At 34.0% G+C, this 20,844-nt stretch overlaps 1 protein-coding gene across 7 annotated transcripts in view; it reads right to left on the bottom strand.

The window, feature by feature from the left end:
- Positions 1 to 20,844, bottom strand: part of LOC129799803 (homeobox protein abdominal-A-like) — a 167,212-nt gene that overhangs the window by 7,253 nt on the left and 139,115 nt on the right. The gene's annotated exons all lie outside the window — the stretch shown is intronic.

The following is a 20,844-nucleotide window of genomic DNA, read 5'->3' as shown; positions in this document are numbered from 1 at the left end:
TCCTATCACCCTCATCTCCTTCATTTTACATTCAGACTTGTTAGAAAAAAAAACTCCTTTAGAGAAAGTTTGAACTGAAAGTAAGGTATAATTCTTTTCTGTGTAGAAACTCAACAAGGGAATTCAATTAAAAATTAATTAATTGAAAATCTTCCGATAAGACTTCATTCAATTAATTTTCCATAATAAATTTCTCTCGAACTTTTTCACCCCATTGAAAACAAGGCTAAGCAACTCACAAGAACCTCTTTAGTTTCTTTTAAATTCGACACTGATGTTTTTGTGAAGAAGTGTTATTCCTCCCAAGTTGCTTTAACACATAAACTTCAACACAATAAACACATGAAAAATCCCCAAATAATCTCCTCCAATTTCTTCAACATCTCGCATGTGTTAATTAAAAGAAAACAAGCAACTTGCAACAATCAATAAATCACAAATTGTTCATTTGAAGCCATTTCGAGACACGTTTCCCCAATATACAGGATTTATTCTTCAAAAGACTCACCGTATCCCATTTGAAATACGCTTAATTTTCCTTTTTGAACTCTCAAGTACTACGAAAGTCCATCTAACAAGTTTCAACACCTGATTTGTCTTTCTTTAATGGAATTTCTTATCAGGAAACACAGTCAGAGATTTTCCGGTGACACTTTAGAAATTGGACAGATTTTGAGGTGTGTTCATGAAAGAATTTTTAAAGGATTAAGATTCTCCACACGAAGATAGTTATTCGATGGATATTCGATTATTCTATAAAGTGAGAGAGAAAAAGAGAAAGAGGAGGGAAATACTGATTTATTTCTCACAAGGGGAGTATAAGTACTGTAAACTATGTCATATTTTCATACCATCGCCAGTGGATTAATTCCTCATTTCACTACTATGTGTGTTTAATGAGGAGTTTAATAGCTTTTTACGACTTTAAGCTTTTATTGACTACAAATGGGTTGTTTTTATTGTGAGAGAATGAGGGAAACATAAAAAGGTGAGAGACATGGAATTTTGATGACGAATTAAATAGATTTTCAGCAATTATTCACGGTGTTTGACTTGAAAAAAAACTGAAACTATTAATTTTAATAGGCCAATTATTCAAATTTGTTTTAGCAAAGGTATTTACTGAGACGTAAAGTAGTAGAGCAACAGAATTTTAAATAGGTGTGATTATGAAGAACATCACGTAAGTATGCAATCTTTTCATCCCATGCGTCTTCATTTTCTTTCACTAAAATAAAAGATTTAAAAACCGAATGACTTACACTTAAGTCACTGAAACTAAATGTACTGAAATTGCAAATTCAGTATAAGGCGTTAGATGGTTTTCGAAGACCAAAAAAAGAACAAAATTTGCACTAAATTTCGTAATATAAAATAAAACATTGCCTTCAGCCAAGTTGTTAAAGCATATATGAGAAGAATATTTCAAGTATATTTTCAAAACTCATTATAAAAAAAATTGTAAAATTGTGCTTATGGGAGCTTATTTTCGGAGACTCCTTTGTAAAACTTCTTACGGTAAACCACATTACTCATGGAGGAGTAGCGTAGGAGGATAAGAAAATAAAGTAGCAAACCTCTGGAAATAGTGTTTTTTTTTAATAGTGTTTGACGAAAGACTGAGAATTGGTATCTCTAACCATTCAGAACTATGACAAAGTTTAAAAAAAAAGGTTTGTATATACTACTCTCTCTTTTAGTTCGAGCAGTAAAGATAAAAATGGATATTTTTAATAATTGTGAGATCAAAATTTTTACTTACATAAATTGGCCATCAATAAAAATAAATTTGGATTAACCCTCTAACTACAAATCGTCCCTTAGCGGTAACTTCATAAAAATAACATTTACAGCGACAATAAATGTTTCATTCATTTAAAATTGTTTTAGTACCCTTAGTCATAGTCTTACTGACATTTTTTCTCAGGTTTGAACTGATTTAGACTTTTCGTTTCGTTGCTGTTGTCAGTTCTGTGGGGAATTTTATAAAGTAAAAGCAACAAAAATATTTTGTGCAAAATTTACCATTTACAAAATTAACAACAAATACATATTTAAAGCAATCTGACTAAAATAAATTTATTTTAGTCGGATAATTTAGTGTAATAGATATGGTACTTTATTCTGCTTTGTATATTATATTAAATAAATTTAAAAAAAAAAAATCAAGAAATTTTAATATTTTCTAACCTAGCACCTACCTAAATTTAAAAACATAATGAATATTGAATAGTGGTTTTAAGTTTATTGAACCATAAATGGTATAGTAAACAATATCTCATTACTTTTTGCAAATTAAAAAGTTGGCTGTTGAAGGTTATAGATAAGGTATTTAATTATGGATATTTTTTGTGCATTTAATATTTTACTTTTATCTCCATAAGACTTGCCAACGAATTAATCTTACAATTGCTTTCCAGTCAAAGGGATTACTGTGACCTCTTACTGAAACCTATGACCATGAAATACGAGAGGAAGGCATAGACTGGTGGAATGCCGGGCAAATCAATTGAGAATGGAAATTTATTGTGTCGCGGATCGATGGTGGAATCTCATGTCAACTCGTGGCCATCATCATCCTCGTCTCGAGAGTTCAGCCGCCGAGTTCAGCAGCATTGACTTTCAAATATGGCGCTATCAGTTGCTAAGCAACCATTCTCAGAGCCGTCGGTTTGGGAGACTCTTCTAGGTTAAATTTATGTGCTGCAAGAAGCTCCTTTTCACCCATTAATTCACATTTTGGATGGCCCCTCCTTTGGCAGGAGACATGGGAAGGTGTACCAAACAATATTGCAAATTCCAAAAGTGAATAGGTTTAAAGGCGAAGAGCAGCCTCGTAAATCGTCAAATGGGGCCCCAAAACATGGTCCAAAGAGGCACACGATGAGGTCGTTAATTGAGCTAAAGCCAAGACACGAAGATAGATGAAAAAGACGGTTGTTAAAGAAAAAAACATTGTGTGCCCAAGTGTCGATGAGAGAGAGTGAGAAAAAATGTTTGTTCATCAATGAAAACATTACGCCATACTAAATGGCTTATAGACTAATACAAAAGTCGACAATAAACATAAAAATAAACGTAAATATGCAATAAAAATCATGATAATGTTATACTAGAGCCTATAAAAATCATAAAAACAATTCAAAAATCAAATATAAACATCATTCAGATGAATTTTCGTCTTCGGTGAAAATTATTATGCCAAATACACCATGAACGAGAGGATTCTTTTAATCCACACACTCTTCATAGTGCTTTATACATCCCAATCATTCTTTTTTTTTTCGTGCTGATCTGTGGACGAGTCAGAAATTATATTCATGAATCCCGCCAAAAAAAAACTTGGCAGACAGAGACGGAAGGACTTTTGGTCTGGCGATGCGTGAATTTTCATTAAGATTATGATTGAAAGAAATACATAAATCGTAAGTTAATGCTGTGACGTTTGGACTCGATTGTTTCCCATACAAAACTCAATGGTTGTTCGCGAACTCGGCAAATTTATTGACATCAGTCACGGAAGGCTCATTGACGGATTTTCAGGGGTAGATAAACAGCTGAAGAAAAGCTTTAGGTTTTTTATTCGAAAATTAACCAGTAAATTAATTGTTTTTCGAGATTGGAGACATGGAAGGCTTAAAATAAAATTCGAAAGATAATTTGGAAACAAAGTTAAGACACTGAGTGAAAAAAAATTGCAGTTATCCTTGCAAAAATTAATTTAGTTTAAATTCTTATTATCCCGTGTAGTTGAGGTACCCATCGGGCGCGTCCCAGGTGGCGGATAGGGAATGGCTATGGTTGGTTCTTGAACTAGCTAAAGTTTGTTTGGAAATAGCTATAGGCACGTATCGGCATCTTTGCGTCTACGAGAAGTCCTTAGTGAATACTAAACCGCGGACCAACCCAAAACCCGTGTCTCCTGGGTAAGGAGGCCTGTGCATCAGGCTTGCACCCTGTTGTTTCAGTAACCTGGCCGCAAAAAAATACAAAAAAGAGCCTCGGATTACGGACGGATTGCACCGGAAATTACCTACGTGAGACAATGGACAAGCTGTTGTTTCAATCGCTGGTCCCAGGGTCGGAGGGCACCAGAGTAACGGAAGAGGCTCTGGAGTGACATCAAGTTTGGCAGACCTACCACGACTACAATGGCATTTGAAAATGGCTACATGGAATATCTTTTGCCCGCGACCCCAAAATAGGGATAAGCGGTTGAAAATGAATAAATGAATGAATTCTGATTAATCGTATCGAGATATTAAAATTACAAGGTAATTATTTTTACAATGTTACATCTCGTACTGGAAGAATTCGCGAAGTACATTGTGATCCGCCCAGGAGGACCTGCCCGTGTTGTGTATGCTTCTTTCATGTTCCTGGAGTTGACGGGCGCAGGCGATGCATTATATTACGTTATTATTGGTAATCTCAGTGGTGCAATGAAAGAACGTTGTACAGTTAAAGTTGTGAGTTCGAGTCTCACATGGTGCAAAGCAATAGAATGTCAGAAAAAGACATTTTCACATGTGATAGAACGTAATAAAATGCACTGCCTCTGCCCAAAAAACTTCAGGAGCACGGAAGAAGCATTCATCACGGGGAAAGCGTTCCTGATAGGCGATCTACGGTCAACAGATTCTTGCAATATGAGTACGTTGTAATGATTATTATAATACAAAATAAAATGACTCGACACGATTAATAATAATTAAGCATATGAAAATTGTCTAAATCAGATTCAGATCTCTTTACCAGGCGAGCTTCGAACTCACAACGATGAGAGTCGAGTCAAAGATCTTATCCGCTCAAGGGCCAACGGTTTTGCCTACTGTACTACTGAAATCCCCAATTTAGTTTAAGTAAGACTTTTAACCCTCTAACAGTGTTTTCTTTAATATGCGAGAAAAAAGTTCTAAAATAATGTTTCTAGGATAATTATGATCCAATAAAGTCGAAAAAACCGTCCATTCTTCATTATCTCTTTTAGTTTAGGCGCTAGGTGAGAAAATATAAAATTTTTTTGAAACTTCTTTTGCTTCTAAAATTCACATTTTTAGTTTTTTCAAATCTTTTAAATAAAATATACAAAGTAGAATGACATATCTTTCAGTAAAAAATAAATTTATTTTAGTCAGATAACTTTAAATCGGTATTTTTATGGAAATTGGAAATTAGTTTTTTCGCACAAATATTTTTTGTTGCTTTTTCTCTGACCTGTCACACAAAACTGGGAATAGCAACAAAACGAAGAGTCAAAATGAGTTAAAACTTTCAAAAGATGTTTATAAGACTATGACCGAGGACACTATAGCACTTTTAAATAAATAAAACCTTTATGCGAATTTTTACGAACTTTAGTTCAATGTTAATTGTATTTATGTACAGAGAAATCGTCAATCAGAACAAATGACACTCAAATCATCCAGTTTTTTTCTCAGTGGAGATAGGAAAAATTCCTGTCTCCACCCAGAATCGAACTGGAGACCTCTCGTTAACTAGATAAGTGATCTACCAACTGAGCTATTAGAGGCCACATGCTCTGCTTGACTTGCTACACGACCTTTAGCCAATTGCATTATTCACTGCACTCGCTTACTCTCGGGGTTGCGAGATTTGGAAACGATGTGGTGCGTACAATGTCGGAGATAATGGTGATTTCTCGACGGCCTGCGAAATGCACCATACATGTTAATAGAAAAGCATTGACAAAGGTGGAGAAGTTCAAGTATCTCGGGGTGTTATTCACGAGTGATGGTAGGTTTCACACCGAACTATCGTCGCGAATCGGTCAAGCTTCTGCAGTAATGAGGGAGCTTGGCGGAAGCGTGGTGAGGAAGGCCGAGCTCAGCCGTTCGGCTAAGTTATCGGTTTTCAAAGCTGTGTTTATTCTTATTCTCACCTATGGTCATGAGATTTGGGTAAACACCGAAAGTATAAGATCGCGAGTACAAGCTGCCGAGATGAAGTACCCTCGGGCGGTTAAGGGAATCACTCGTCGAAATCGAAAATGTAGCCGTTCGTGAGGAACTAAGAGACGAGGAGCTGCTTCTTCGGGTTGAGAGATCACAACTTCGATGGTATGGACATGTTCAACGCATGGATAGAAAAAGATTCCACAGAAAAGCTATGCAAACCATTGTGAGAAGGCGTTGACCTCGAGGCAGACCTAGGACGAGGTGGCTGAATCAAATTCAGAATCTTGCCTTGGAACGCCTTGGGATCGAACCCGAACATCTTCCTGAAGTGGCGGAGGATCGACAAGCGTGGGCTGCTAATTTGGATGTCATGGGCCCGCGACCCCAATAGGGATAAGCGGTTGAAAATCAATGAATGAATTAATTAAAGTTCTTATGAAATATGTGTATCTTCAAATATTCAAATGCTTGAATATCAATTTTTACAGGGAATTCGATAATTCAAATCCGGTAATTTTATATCTGTATTAGGTGTGATTCCTTCATAATCACACCTCTTTAATTTCGAGGATTACCGGTATATTTAGGAGGCCTAGCAATATCGTTAAAAAAAAACAATCGCAAAGCAATAGCTTGAATAGTGCAATTAAGGGTTAAACAAAGAGTTTTCTGAACATGTTACACATTTATTGAAATAGTTTTAAATTTTCTTCTAAAATATATTTTCAGCTCAGATTTAAAATCTAAATCTTAATAAGTTCATTCTCAATGAAATACACCATCCCAACTTTTTGTTGTAATGACTCATTCCCACTCCATCCATTCACTGGATTTGAATGCTCCACTGCAGCGAAAAATCGAATTTTTCCCGCAAGAAACACTCACCATGCAATTTTCCAAGGGAACCACGCGAATGTTGAATGGTTGACGGTGTGGAAAAAAAGAATGGTACGCCCAGTGGTGCGGAGGAATTACAATTTGAAAACATCGAAATTAATCCAATAAATTACACCACTTTTTGCCATGCACGCTGTGCCCGTAATCCGGGCAATTAAAGGGGTTGGAAAAGCCAAGGGAGTGGGTGTAAGGACACCCTAAGAAGGAAATTTATCTGCCTCGAAGAAGGGTGATAATGATGGCGTCTCGGAGATGCTAGGGTGCCCCATGAAGACATTTTTGGCTTTGGGGGTTTGCAACTGCTATGTGGGAGTTATTAATAAAAGAAAACCCACACCCTATTCTAAGAACTCTATGGAATCCAATATTGAGACGCCTTTGAATTACAATATCACTTACAATAACACATTTGCCCATTCAACCAATATACCATTTTGTATTGCACATGTTATTGCCTTTTGTTTCCTTTTCTTCAATTATTTCTTTATTAGACGCCTCGTAAATTCCCACCCTCTGCACTTTGGAAAATATCATACCCTTCTCTTCGAGAATAATTTTGGGGATGAATTTTCCTCCAAAACACACACACACACACACAAACTGCCTCAGAATTTGAGAAGAAATCGTGGTGAAAATTTAAAGAGAAAAGGACACACCCTCAGTGATTCAATTTTAGGAAAATCTCCCATCCTTTCTGTGAAAATGGAGTGCAAAATGTTGCAGGAAAATTCTCATGTGCATTTCAATGAAATGTACTGGATTTCCCAGCAAGTTGCATGGTACAGTTTTCCCAACACCTAAAACTCTCTGACACTGCAGTTTATATTGGAGCATGCAAATTTTGGAAGAGGATATGGTTGTGAAAAATGAAAATTTCCCCACCACTTTTGCATAACAATTAACCTGAAGTTCTCATGTGAGTTCATATGTACACCTTGTGTGAAAAATTGATTATATTCTCATCCCAGACAGAGACACCATCTCACTTCCGTCAGTTTTGAAACTCAAAGGGAAACACGAGAAGAATGTTTCTTCAGCCAGAAATTTATACAAACATATTATTATTTGCTAGAACAATCACAAGAACAATGCTTTGAATATCTGAAATCGAAGAAGATCACAAACAATACCAGCTTAAATTGTAAATAATTGCACGGTATAGACGAATGAAAGAGGAAGAGTTATTGGGACGGAATATTGGTATAACAATAGAAAAATATAATATTTTGTCACATCTCCATAACTAACTCTTATTACAATTTAAATATCACGTTTCTTGTGCACCCACAAATCGATGAAAAATTATTTGTTTTCTGCATACATTTTATGCTTCAGAGATTCCAAAATGTTTCTTGGCTCTCTCTGAGGGCCAATGCCTTAGATTTGTATCCCATATAAGGGGAAAAGTTGCCAGGGGTTAGGAAATTTGATCCAAGAGGGTTGATAAGATGCTCGTGGGATTGAGAATCTAACACTAATAGGGGAGGCTTAAGCGAGTGTCAACATGCTAAATCCCACTGATTAATGATTGTAATTTCGCCACCCCAGAAATAGCACATTGCCATCCCTTTTGCACATCCTCTGCCACAAATAATACTTAACGGATTCAATGAAAGTTTGGCGTAAATATTTTGCTATTTAAAAAAAATTAAAGGGTTTCAAGCAAAACACCTCTATTTTTTCAACAAATATTTCAGTAGTTACCAAAATCATTTCTTAATAAATAATATCTTAATAAGTCAATTGGCGCCCACGAATTCTTAATACAGTCAATAAATATTGAACTAAAGTACTTAATAAATCAGATAATGAATACAATGACAATAAATTAAAAGAACAATGGAATAAAATTTTTATTCCCTTTTTGTAAAGCAATAATTAGCACTGAATTCTAAAAAAAAAACTATTGAATTTTAGTCTTAACACTTTAAGAACAATGGGGACACCGGCATATCATTTTTTTCCTATCACCTTCTAATGTTATATTTTTCTCTATATGAAGTTAGAAAAAAAGGTGATTTTTTCTGACCTCCAATTTTTGACCCTCTCGTCCTTAAAACGTTAAATCATAAAGACATACAATAAAGTATTAAAGAGTAAGGAGGCTATTTCTTGCATTAAATTGTATTTTTTACTGAGGACTTTATCATGGTGTAAATAGTAAAAGCACTGTTCTTGGGTGGAGACGGTGGAGATATCATTCTCTTGCGGTTGTGAGATCGAATCTCATCCGGTTCAAAAAAAAATAGTGTATTACATGTAATGAGATAAAATAAATATTTGTGGACCAATAAATAAACCTTATAGCCTGTAAGTGACCAAATATAAAAGTCAAATATAATTGAATTTATTATTTTTTAGACCTTTTTAATTCACCTCAAAAAATATTTGTAATGGCGATTATTGGATATCTTTACCAAATTTCAATAAACATCATTACACATTTATTTAATTTTATTCATTTTATATTCATAGTCGAGAATATTTCAGGAATTTTGGAATATTTTTTTTTAAAGAGTAAAATTGATGTAATTTTAGTTCTGAACAAGTATATCTACAAAAAGTTACCTCAAAGTTTTTTGATTAACAAATATTTTTAATATTAATAAGGGACACCGGAACAGAATTAGACAGGAATTGAAATTATCCATTACCTATAATTTGGGGAAAAAATTGTATCAGGCTAATAAATATGTCAAATAATAGGAAGTGAAGTGTTTACTTCAATTAAATAGTAACTTCCACAATATTCTTTCTAAAAGTCTCTACACATTGACAGAAATTTTTGTCAAAAATTGCGATTTTGACAGAATTTTGAGGTTTTTACCTACAACACCGCAGGCAATTTCCTTAAAAAAGCGACTTTTACGTAAATTGCTTGCATCGTCTAGAGTCCATAAGACAAATTATAACATCATATCTAATTCTGTAAGTGGCTAATTCTGCCCCAGTCTCCCTTATGCCTTATTAATAACGCGTCTGAAATAATTTTAGGTATAAAAAAATACAAAAGATAATTTAAAACACAATAAAGTGTCTTAAGGTACTCCACTATCTCTTGTAAATCTATTTTGAGGACAAACTGTTTTTAACTGCTGTTTGAACATTTTTTGTGGTTTATTAGGTGGCAACTTTTTTATATCATTTACTATTTAGTTTTTTATGTTCACTAATTAAAAATATTATATTAAAATCTATTCAGAAGAAATTAAAATAAACTAGCTGAACATCTCGATAAGAGAGCAACTTCCGAGGTCCTGAGAGGATCAAGGTTCCCTACAGTGAAATTCGGGGAAACACAACACAAAGAGGGTGGCAAGTGGAGCTTTGGCAGACGAGAATTGCGCCTGAGACTAATAACAATATTTTAGTCCGTTGTTAATCAAGCTTTATAAATTCAGTTGGCGTTCGCAAAATGTTACCCTTTCGGAATACATAATTAAGGGGTTGGTGTTTTGCACCCACTGAGAATCCGGTGAACTGCACAAGAAGCCAGAGAGCCCAGAAGAGAGAGTATTTATTTGCTATACCACCGTGGAGGAGTACAAAAATATCATAATATGTGTAATAACACTGAATAGTACGCTTTTTTTCTCTCTAGCTTCCATACCCATCTTTTGTAGCAAATAGGGGAGGTAGGGGCATATATGTGGCAGGAAGAACACCAGAGGGATGAAAAGGCCAATGATTCTAGAGAATTTATCAATATGCGAAGCACATTTCGAGTATATCTGTTCGACAGTAGCATGATTTGAAAAATGAGCAAATATTGGAGATTCAGCAAAAGATACAAGGAATTTTCTACTATCTCGAATATTTTTTATTCCTTATAAATTTCTCCTCACGCTTCAATGGTTGTGTCGTCAAGGAAGTTCTTTCACCAGAACACCCCTCACGCCAAAAGACTTTCGAAAAATTATTCAAATATTTAGATTAGGCCCCTCTTTTGTAGATGCCAAAAAGGCAGAAAGAAGCCCACTGAGGGTTGTCGAAAAAGTTAGCGAGAAAGAGAGACAAATTCGACAACCACCGCGTGCTGTTTACGACCTCAAATTTGTATGCAAATCGGCAACATTTTGTCGTTATTTCAACCCCCTTATTGGTCTAATTTGATTTTAATTTAAATGGGGGAGGTAAAATAATATTTTATCCTCTTATAATTTCCACCCTCTATTGTATTCAGGGGGCACATTGTCAAAAAATGTATCATACATGAAATTAGTGAATTGCTGGGATGAACTTAATTAGATAAAAAAGGTGACTGCAATTGTGTATTGACTGTCACTGAATCATTAAAAGTATGATTTGTTTAAAATACAATAAAGTATTCTGTTCATTGATTATTCTTCTAGTGACAAAATGCGAACTATAAACTTAACTCTTTCGTCTCTTTTGGGACTCTAAGTACCCAAAGAAGCATATGAATATTTTATGAAAAACAATTTTTTTTTAATTATATTCCGAACTGATAAAAACCGGATTCTTGTGGATGATTACAAACTATAAGGATGTCCAAATGTAAGATATTTTTTGTAGGACCTCAATTAATTCCTGAACTTAGATATTTTTGATTAAAAAATGGTGAAATTGGCTTGCAGCATATGCTGCGGTCCGAAAAGAGTTAAACACTATAAAATGCATAAGTATTACGAAATAATATTTTTTGTGCAATTTTTTTTTAAATTAAATAATCGTCTATATTTTAATTGACTGTGATAACCTAACACTATACACAGAGCTCACAACTTATTAATAACAAATACCATAGAAATGTGTTATTGATTATGATATCGTAAAAGTTTTATATTTGGATGATCGAAAACAAATAAAAAACAAAAATCTTGTTAAAAATCACACAACAATCTAATTGCAAATATGCGTAAGTAATAATGACGACTGAAAAATTTTTTTTTGACTATATCAGCATCTTCTTAGAATTCACTTTGAGAACATTCACTTTTATCACACCAGCTCGCATAGAAATACAGAAAATGCCTTGCACAAAATAAAATCACGTAATTTGCTGTAAGATACTGAGTGACTTCAAAGAAAAGGCAATCAAAGAGATTGAATTGACCATTTTGATGGTGGCTTTTCGTGTGAATTTATCTCTGTCGAGAAATCCCCTAAAGAAACAGGTTTCTGGGCAAAAGGAAGAATTTATCTTAAAGTCTCAGAAGATGTCTTGTGGAGAAGAAAAAATGGTGTCACTGCAAAATAATTCGCCCAGACTGAATATTCTGAGATGCAAATCGACAGTGACTAATGCCAACGGATCTGTAAGAGAAAGAAATCGCTGTGTGGTGTGGATACGATAAATTTTGTAGCAAAATTCAGCCAAGGAGAAAAAATCATCGAGATTGGTGCTCCTGATTTGAGAATAAAATGCATCCGTGCGTTTGTGGCCTCATTGCAGCCTGGTGGAAACTGGTTGGTAAATTAGTTTTTCCATACAGATTTTGCAAACATCACCTCATGTATGGAAAATTTTATCGCACTTCAAATGGAAGAATTATGCGTCAAAATACCCGCTTATTCTATACAAGTATAAACGAGAAAAGTTTTGGAATGTAAATCTCTGCGTACGAGAGAAGAAAAATGATTTATCTGAAAGTTCGAATCGCTTGAGCTTATTTCCTTCTCATCGAACTTGGTGATAAATCATCCAGTACGTAAACATAAATAATGAATCAATTAAACATCATTTATTCGTGATTTTCTTCTCCTTCAAAATACTTTGTAACTCATTCCACAAAATTAAACACACACAGAAATGTAAAAACAATCCTTTTTCCCTTTCACCTAAACATTACAACGTGTATAGAAAAATTATTTTGATATTCTATATCAACAAATAAATAAATGGACGAAAGATTTACATTTTTGGAGAGGTATTATGAACTTGAAAATTAAAAATGCCGACACAGAATTTCTGTTGGGGATATCATTCCTTCACCAGAGATTTGTTTGACTCTCGAGACCGAATAAGAGACATAAGACAACTCATAATGTATGAAACATTTATTTATTGGCATCGGAATTGGAGGGACAAAAAAAAAACAGAAGACGAAGAACTCTACTGAGAATTTATATGACTGAAAATTCTTATTTTTTCGTCTCTGCAAGCATATAAATTGAAAATTTGTATGGATTTTTTCTTCACTCTCTCTCTCACTCCCAAAAGACTCCACATAAGAATATGCTTAAAATGCCACCACAAAGAATGGAGCTTGTTCCTCCATGAATATTAATGCTGGTGATTTGTTAGAATTTTTCCAGATATTTGCTATAAATCACTGGTAAATCAATCAAGTAGATTGAGGTGAGGTGTATGATTTACATGGAAAAACTCTATAATGCATATGCTTGATGGGGCCGCCTGGTGAATGTGCAAAATTATAAAAAATCCTGAAATGTTGTGGAAACGAATAAGAAAATACATAAACTTGTGATAAATATCATCTCGTTGTGCTGTGCGTGTGATAGGGACAAAATTGAGGGAACTGTTTCGATTATTATCAATGTCACAGCATCTCAGAGTGCATCATTGAATACTAATTCACCATTTCACACCATCTTCCACCATTTTCTCACTCACACTGATCAATTCCTTGTATTCTGAGCAATTTTTTAGGCTCATTGTACAAAGGGAAGAAAATCCATATGTCTATATATTGGATAAATCCCTTACTTAGATACCCCAGGAGGACTCACCACGAGAGCAAAAAGTTTGCCAATTGAGGATGAAAATTACAAGTCGCTGGAATTGGAGATAGACTATCTTCAATTTGACCTCCGTCAGTGCAGTTGGGCTAAAACAAGAGTGAAACTAATTCCATTAGTGGGTGGAAACGAAACACAATTACATTAAGAATCAAGCAAACCAAAGAGATGGTTGTGCACGTTTGGAATCTTTATAAATTAGTTAATTGAATTGAATGTCGAGAAAGTGCCTTTTTACTGCCAAAAGGTATCCATATTGACAATGTTAAGACCAATTTATGACTTGGCAACGGCTGGAGAGAAATCCTTGCGCGACTTTGTGTGGACAGTAAGATTAAGGGGGTGGTGTGGGGTATCTACAAGTGCGTAGGATGGGCAATGGTAGAATTGATTTAAATTGCACATTTGTTGGAAGGCCACAGATGATGCGTGCCACTCAAACTATAAATTATCGCCAGAAGAATGGAGAACTAACTAAAGTATCAAGTGCATTTTTTTTTATGTAGGAGCAACTAACAATTTATCGTATTATTTGCAATGCGACTATGTATCATAAATGATGTGAGACAAAATAACAGGAAAATTAATTTGAAAAAAATTATAGGGAAAATATATGTATTAAAAATATTAAAACAAATAGCTAAGAAAATTTTTATTATCTTTTGCCTTTTTTTCGAAAATAACAGACTACAGAGACATTCCTTTAAATTCGTTTTAAAACTTCCAGAAAAACTACTGACTTTGGCCCTTTTCCAAAATTCCCAAAAGTGTGGGAAAATCAATAGAAAATTCATATTTCAGTCTGTATGCAAACTAAACAGTCAAATTGTCCCCATTCCAGAGTAATTCAGAGTGGCCGCAACGGACACCGAATCACCCTGATTTTGGTATTTTCTCTTGTTGCTGACCAATGACGGCCTCCGGGGGTCGTTTATCGCAAATGTTGGTTTGTATACACAAATTTAATATATTTAGAATGTGACTTCACCCCATCCCGAAAAAGGGGTTGTCTCCCATTACATTGTGCTCAAGTTGAAAATTATTGTTGAAGCGCGATATCGGGTTCTTCTATGTCAGCCCTCTTTTTCCTCTGTCAGTCCATCGAGAATTTATGGTGCTTTTGGCTGGTTGGAGAACCACATAGTCGATGGGAAAGGCGACATTTCGGAATCTGATGGAGCGGTTCTCATGATTTAATTTCCACAGGAGGAAATGGAAGTTGTATGAATCGAAATACAACCCTGTAAAATTGCGCATATTGTCCATGCGCGAAATTTTTGGGGGATATAAAACACGATCAATACCCTTTAGCTGTTTTATGCAACGACACTTTAGTCCACCCTCCGTCCTCTTCACGATAAAAAATCCTCTAACCGAGGATGAATTTCTTTAATTATAATTCCCTCCCGATTTGAACCCATTGAAAACCGGAAAGCTCTCATATTAAATCACACTCTGAGCTTTCAAAATCTCATGCTGCCGAAAGTGTGCCGAGAAAAGTTTTCAGACACTCTGTGTCAATTTTGGGGAAATATTTTTGACATTGTGTCACATATATAGAGTTGACAAGAGCAGCTCTCTTGAGGGGTTGTAGATGGGATTTAACGCCGACGAACAACTCGTTATGCTTAACGAAATTTGCAATTGCCGCTCGACAGTGGGGATTGTTCGACGTCTATATTGTTATTAGGCTGTTCGGTCTAGGCCTCTCTTTTTCGAGGGCACTTTTCCACCCTTCGTGTTTCAATGTTCTTTCTCCCGTCTCTCTCTCACTCCGGCTACCCCAAAAATATGGGAAATATATCTCACACGGGTCACAAAAAAGGGGAGACGACGAGGAAGAAATGACTGGGTGATTTTTGCATCTTTTCCTTTTTAGAAGCACAGATTTGGAAAATAGTAGATGGTAGATTAGGAAGTGTAGTATAACTTAAATAAAAAAAATGAACATTAATTATGAATTTTCATTTCATAATCAACACTCTCGTCAATAATGCTAAAATATTAGGGCAGATGGAGTCACTAAACAAGGCGACAAGGAGATGTAAATATGTTAAAAATTATTAAATTGATAAAACTATTGACGACAATTTTTTTATAGTGGTCTCGTTGTAGTCTAGATTTTAAGAAAAATGAAATATCGATAAGTTTTATACATGTTTCAAGCGTCAGGATTTAAACATATATGGTTTAACTTCTCTCATTTCTCATCGGCAAGATTATTGAGAAAAATTTAAAATATTTATATCAAGGGCAAATAATAATCGATTAGATTTTGAAAAACCACAAGAAATTGTTTGTTGCTTAGGATTTCAAGATATTCGGGAATTGAGCTAAACATCTAGTCTGAAACCCCATATAAGTTTTGTCTAAGTGACTCAAGTTTTGTAACTACTCAAAAAAGGTAACTTAGAAGCTCAAAAAAAATCTTACGAGATAAGGAATTAGATAAATTAGGCTATAAAGTTTATAGGTCTGAAGTTCATATTATTACATACAAATAAAACTCTTATTAATATTAACACAAAAAGGAAAATAAAACAGCCTTAGTGAACAAATGAAGAATTATCACTAATTTTTTGGCCAATTTTTTTTACCATTATTGCATTTAATTTTATGAGATATAAAAAAAGAGATGATTTTTAATTGATATAAATAATTAGCACAATATGAAAATTAGTGCAATCTCACATCTCACTGAAATAATTGTGAGTGATAGATTCTATTAAAAATTTTTAATAGTCCTTTACTGCAAAATTACTCGAAATTCAATTCATTTAGTCCATGTAAAATGTGGAGAGTCGTAATAAAAGAAATTTTTGTAATTGTCTGTCCGAATAAACAATTTTCATGCGGTAATAAAAATTTTACTAAACTACAGTTCCGTTTTGCAGTACTTAAAACAACTGACTGATCCACAATTTGAAATTTACCGAACTGAGAGTCAATTTTTGGTGACTATTTATACGTCAAACAGTCAAAGTATTATATGGTTAGAAAGACAACCATTGTATTTAAATAGCTTTTTGATCAGTAAAAAAGTGATAAGAAATCATTTTCTAAGATGACAAAATAGTTATTGATATCTTAAGTTTCTCTTTTCCATGACTCTCATACGATTTTAAAAATTTAAACACTGATTAAACATATTGCAGTCTTTATTAGGAAAAATTAAAAAGATGAATGTAACGAAATGACTTCTTGAATGTACTTATAAAGTTAAACATCTTATTAAATTCGAATAAAACTAGCAAAATGTAACAAAATTCTAAGAAAAATAGCATCTCCTGTCGACAGGCATTATCACCTTAATTTAACCTAAACTTTCAATCTCATCTCAATAAATTTCCGTCTTTCCATTGAAACAGAAAAAAGCTCACTATATAGCAATTTATTTGTAGACAGAAAGATATCATTAAAGTTTTCAAACAAGACTTTTCAACCTTGGTGCATGCCACATAATTATGTGTCATAAATCACTTTAGTTCAGAGATGGAAAATATAATTAAAAACGTGCTTTTGCATGTTTTAGTTCAGCGGTTTTTTTTCTGTGCTCCCTCAAAGCCACAGACATTTGAAATGAGTTGAAAAAGGAGTGTGCAGCTTAAATAAAAACAAGAGAAAGAAATTTATGATTTAAATCACTTCAAGTACATAAATTCTTTTAAGTCATTTCGAGACAAGTCAAATGAATGAGAGAGTCATTTTGTTTGTGGAATATAATTTGTGTGATGCCAATAAAATTTGCACAACAGTGCGAATTTTTTCAATACATTGTTTTTTGCAGGGGCACTGGGAGACTTCTCTAGGACGTTACACTTTTGGAAAATCGAATGGATGCGAAGATGTTGGATCGCAATTGCGGCCAGATCGTAAATAAGTCATAAAACATCGAATGGTAGCATCTTCCGATGGGACATTCTCCCCACTTTCTGATCCCTTTTCTTCAAAGATGGGCTTTACAAATGGCATTAGAATGCTTTGGGGAATTTATCTCCTCAAATGCAATTGGGAGGCAAAAAACATTAAATTCACTAACATTTTATCGTTACGTTTATATTTCCTTCTATACTTATCCTATATCAACCACATTGACCATTTTTTAAGGATCATTTTCTTGGGCAACCTTTTTCCGCAATTTTCACTTTTGTCAGGCAGAGAGAACAAAATTTTGACGCGTTGAACGAAAGAAGATGTCTCGACATCTTTATCAAAGAAATTAATAATGCTAGCCTTGGTTGTATTTAATCTCACTTACGCATCGCAATTTGATAAAAAAGATGCTTAGAAAAGTGGCACCAAAAGAAAAACACATAAAAAGCTCTGAGAGATACTTGAAACAGAATCTCTGAATCTGCAAATTTTTCTCTGGACAGTGGGTGTTAATAACTGGTAGGATGGATACAGAAAAAATTGTACTGGAGCATCGTAAAATTTTTGAGGGCGAAGGAGACAATAAAAGGACGTTCTCTGTGGGAAATTTATGGAGCCCACCATGGGTGAGGCAGTCCATTTGGGGAGTATATTAAAAAGTCCAAAATCACTTGGTTCTAAGGGTTCTTGTCTTGATGAAAAAAATTTGCCGGAGAGTAACACAAAAGCAAATTCTGATGTCATTATCACTATATTTACAGTAAAAATCACTTAAAATGCATGCAAAATTATCTGTACTAATCTATATGAAAAAAAACAAGAGATATAGCTTCAAGAGTGGCTCAAGTGGAACTATAAATAATGTCAAAACTTAATTGAAATTCCATCGCGATTTTCCAACCCCCTTTTGGGTTGCAAATCTTCCACCTTATCTCGTCTCCTTTTAAATAGAAGGATAAGAATATTTACGATCATCGCAGAATTTATGGATCATTCTTTTTTTCTGTAGAATCGAACCACACGCTCATGTGCATGATAAAAATATCTGTGATTTATTTCCAAATTTTATATTTGAAAATTCTTTAGCGTCCTTGCTCTCCAATTCCTTGATTGTAAAAATTTGCGGCCCCAATTAAAAGCGGATTCTCTATTGCGGTGTATTTTTGCTATTTTCTATCTCCAACGATCATCAATGGTGTATAAAGTAATTAATGTGATTGCAGTCATTAAGCCAAGAGACACTTCAGTGGATGTTTTCTGTACAGTTTTGCCACAAACATAAAGTACAACAAAAAATTATTCTTGCGCACAAAACCGGGAAAAATGCATGGATTACAAAGAAGAGAAAAATCTTTGCAAATGATGACATCATTTCTTGATCATAAATTGACGTCTATAACTCCATTCAATTGACAAAATAGTCAAATATTGTTCAATTAATTTTATTATTTAATCACACTGTATTCAATTTGTATGTTTTGTTTAAAAAAATTCTATTTTGATTAGATAAATTGTAGGAAATACGTAAAACAATCTTTTTATATAATACTTCAGCTATATCTTAAGTATAAAAACAAATAAATATCTATCAAATATAACTGCTCTCCTTAATTATTAAATTATTCTATTAAAAATGTATCTAGATTAGATGTGGCCAGTGTCGAATTTCAAATGATTTTAAACTAATTCAAACATAGTTTTACAAACATAATAAAACTGATTCAAAACCAATCCCAACATAGATTTCATCAACGCTAAGACGGCGGTGGCCGCTAATAATTACAATGTACTTGTGTTGTTCCTTATAAGCATTGCTGATGAATAAATATCTATCTATCTATTTTCCTATAAAATTATTTTTGGATAGAATAGAGGAAAGCGCGCTATCTTCGGACGACTCAAGCTTCGGACAACTAATTTTTCTGTGTTCTTAAGGTCTTTCCTGGAAATTTGAGACATTAGACCAGCTATTAATATATAATATTACAATGGGCTAAATTAATTTAAAACAACACATTAAAAAAATAATTGTTCGAAACTTGAGTCGTCCGAAGATAGCACGCTTTCCCCTACCGATATTTTTGATTTTTTCAGAATTTAAGGAAGAAAGTGCGCTGTATTTTATGGAGTTTTAAGGACAACAAGACCAAAATCGGTCTCCCCTATTTTTCTATAAATAATTCATAATACTCTCTTCAGCAAGGATTCAAAATGAAATGTAGTTAGGGTAAGGGCTCATAATTTTGACCAGTCTGCTTCTAAGCATCGATGTTCCAAGTTTGAAGTGCGATATTTTCGATACTAATTGACTTTTTTCGTTACTCTCTTTTCAGAAGGGTTGTTTGGAAACTTGGCAATGGTTTATTGTCTTTGTTTTTACTAAAATTAGTCTTAATACGTTTAAAAATGAATTGATAAGTAGAGGTGAATTTGACTCTTATTTTGGACAACTTGGGTATTAATTTGGACAACTTGACTGTAAATTTGGACAGCTAATGCGCCTCAACAGGATGCCCAGTGTTCTTCATTTCATGAACCAATCTTACCAAGTCCTCTTCCTGTTCATGTAAGGGAAACGTAGAATGTCACAAGAAGCCCAACTTTCTATATCATTCATTAAAGTGAATTGACTTCGGTACTCCAAGTACGTGCGGATTCGCTCATTCCCTAGCCTTTCCGGGAGCCTTTTAAGGCATTTCTCGCTACATCTCTTTCGTAGAGATGATGCTCCTTTGTTTCTCCAACCTAGTTATCACAAAAGCTAAAAATTCACGAAATTTCGTGAGAAAAACACCTGTCCAAAATAAGAAGTGTCACCTCACTACTGGTGAATGTCTAAGAAAAAAAATCCAATTTTTCACACGAAAAATCTAACTCACAAGGCAAATCTCACTTCAGGTCAAATTTACAAATAACCACTAAGGTGAATCAACACAATATTCAATGAATATTCAATAATATCCCTTAAAAAAAAGCGAAGAAATATTGTTAGTCCTTCACCATAGCTAAATAAGACTGAAGTAAACACGAAGTTCTGTCATATTTCTCGTAAGCAATTGCTCACACTGAATTTTCAACAAAGTAATTTCAACTAAAATCATATTCAAAATTTAACGTATTTAGTGTTAAATTCTTCCAAAAAGAACAAATATTTAGATAGAATTCATTATTTATCAAATGTTAGAATAAAAATCTATCATTTTAATCAATTTGTTTTTAGTGTCCAATTTTATCCTCAAAGTGTCCAAAATAAGAAACTGGACATAATTATGAACATTTCCCCTATGGTTCAAACGCAGTGAAGCTTTAAATTATGCCCATTTTCTCTTTGTTTAAAATTCGTTCGTCATATCTCATCTCATCTCTCATGAGGTTTATGATTATGTATTTCATAGTTTAGAAAATGGCGAATTAGATCTTTCAAAACAAAGAG

Source organism: Phlebotomus papatasi, chromosome 1, assembly GCF_024763615.1.
Source record: "Phlebotomus papatasi isolate M1 chromosome 1, Ppap_2.1, whole genome shotgun sequence".
NCBI lineage: Eukaryota > Metazoa > Arthropoda > Insecta > Diptera > Psychodidae > Phlebotomus > Phlebotomus papatasi.
Note: the sequence above shows the minus strand (reverse complement) of the source record. Positions and strands in the feature narration are given on the sequence as shown.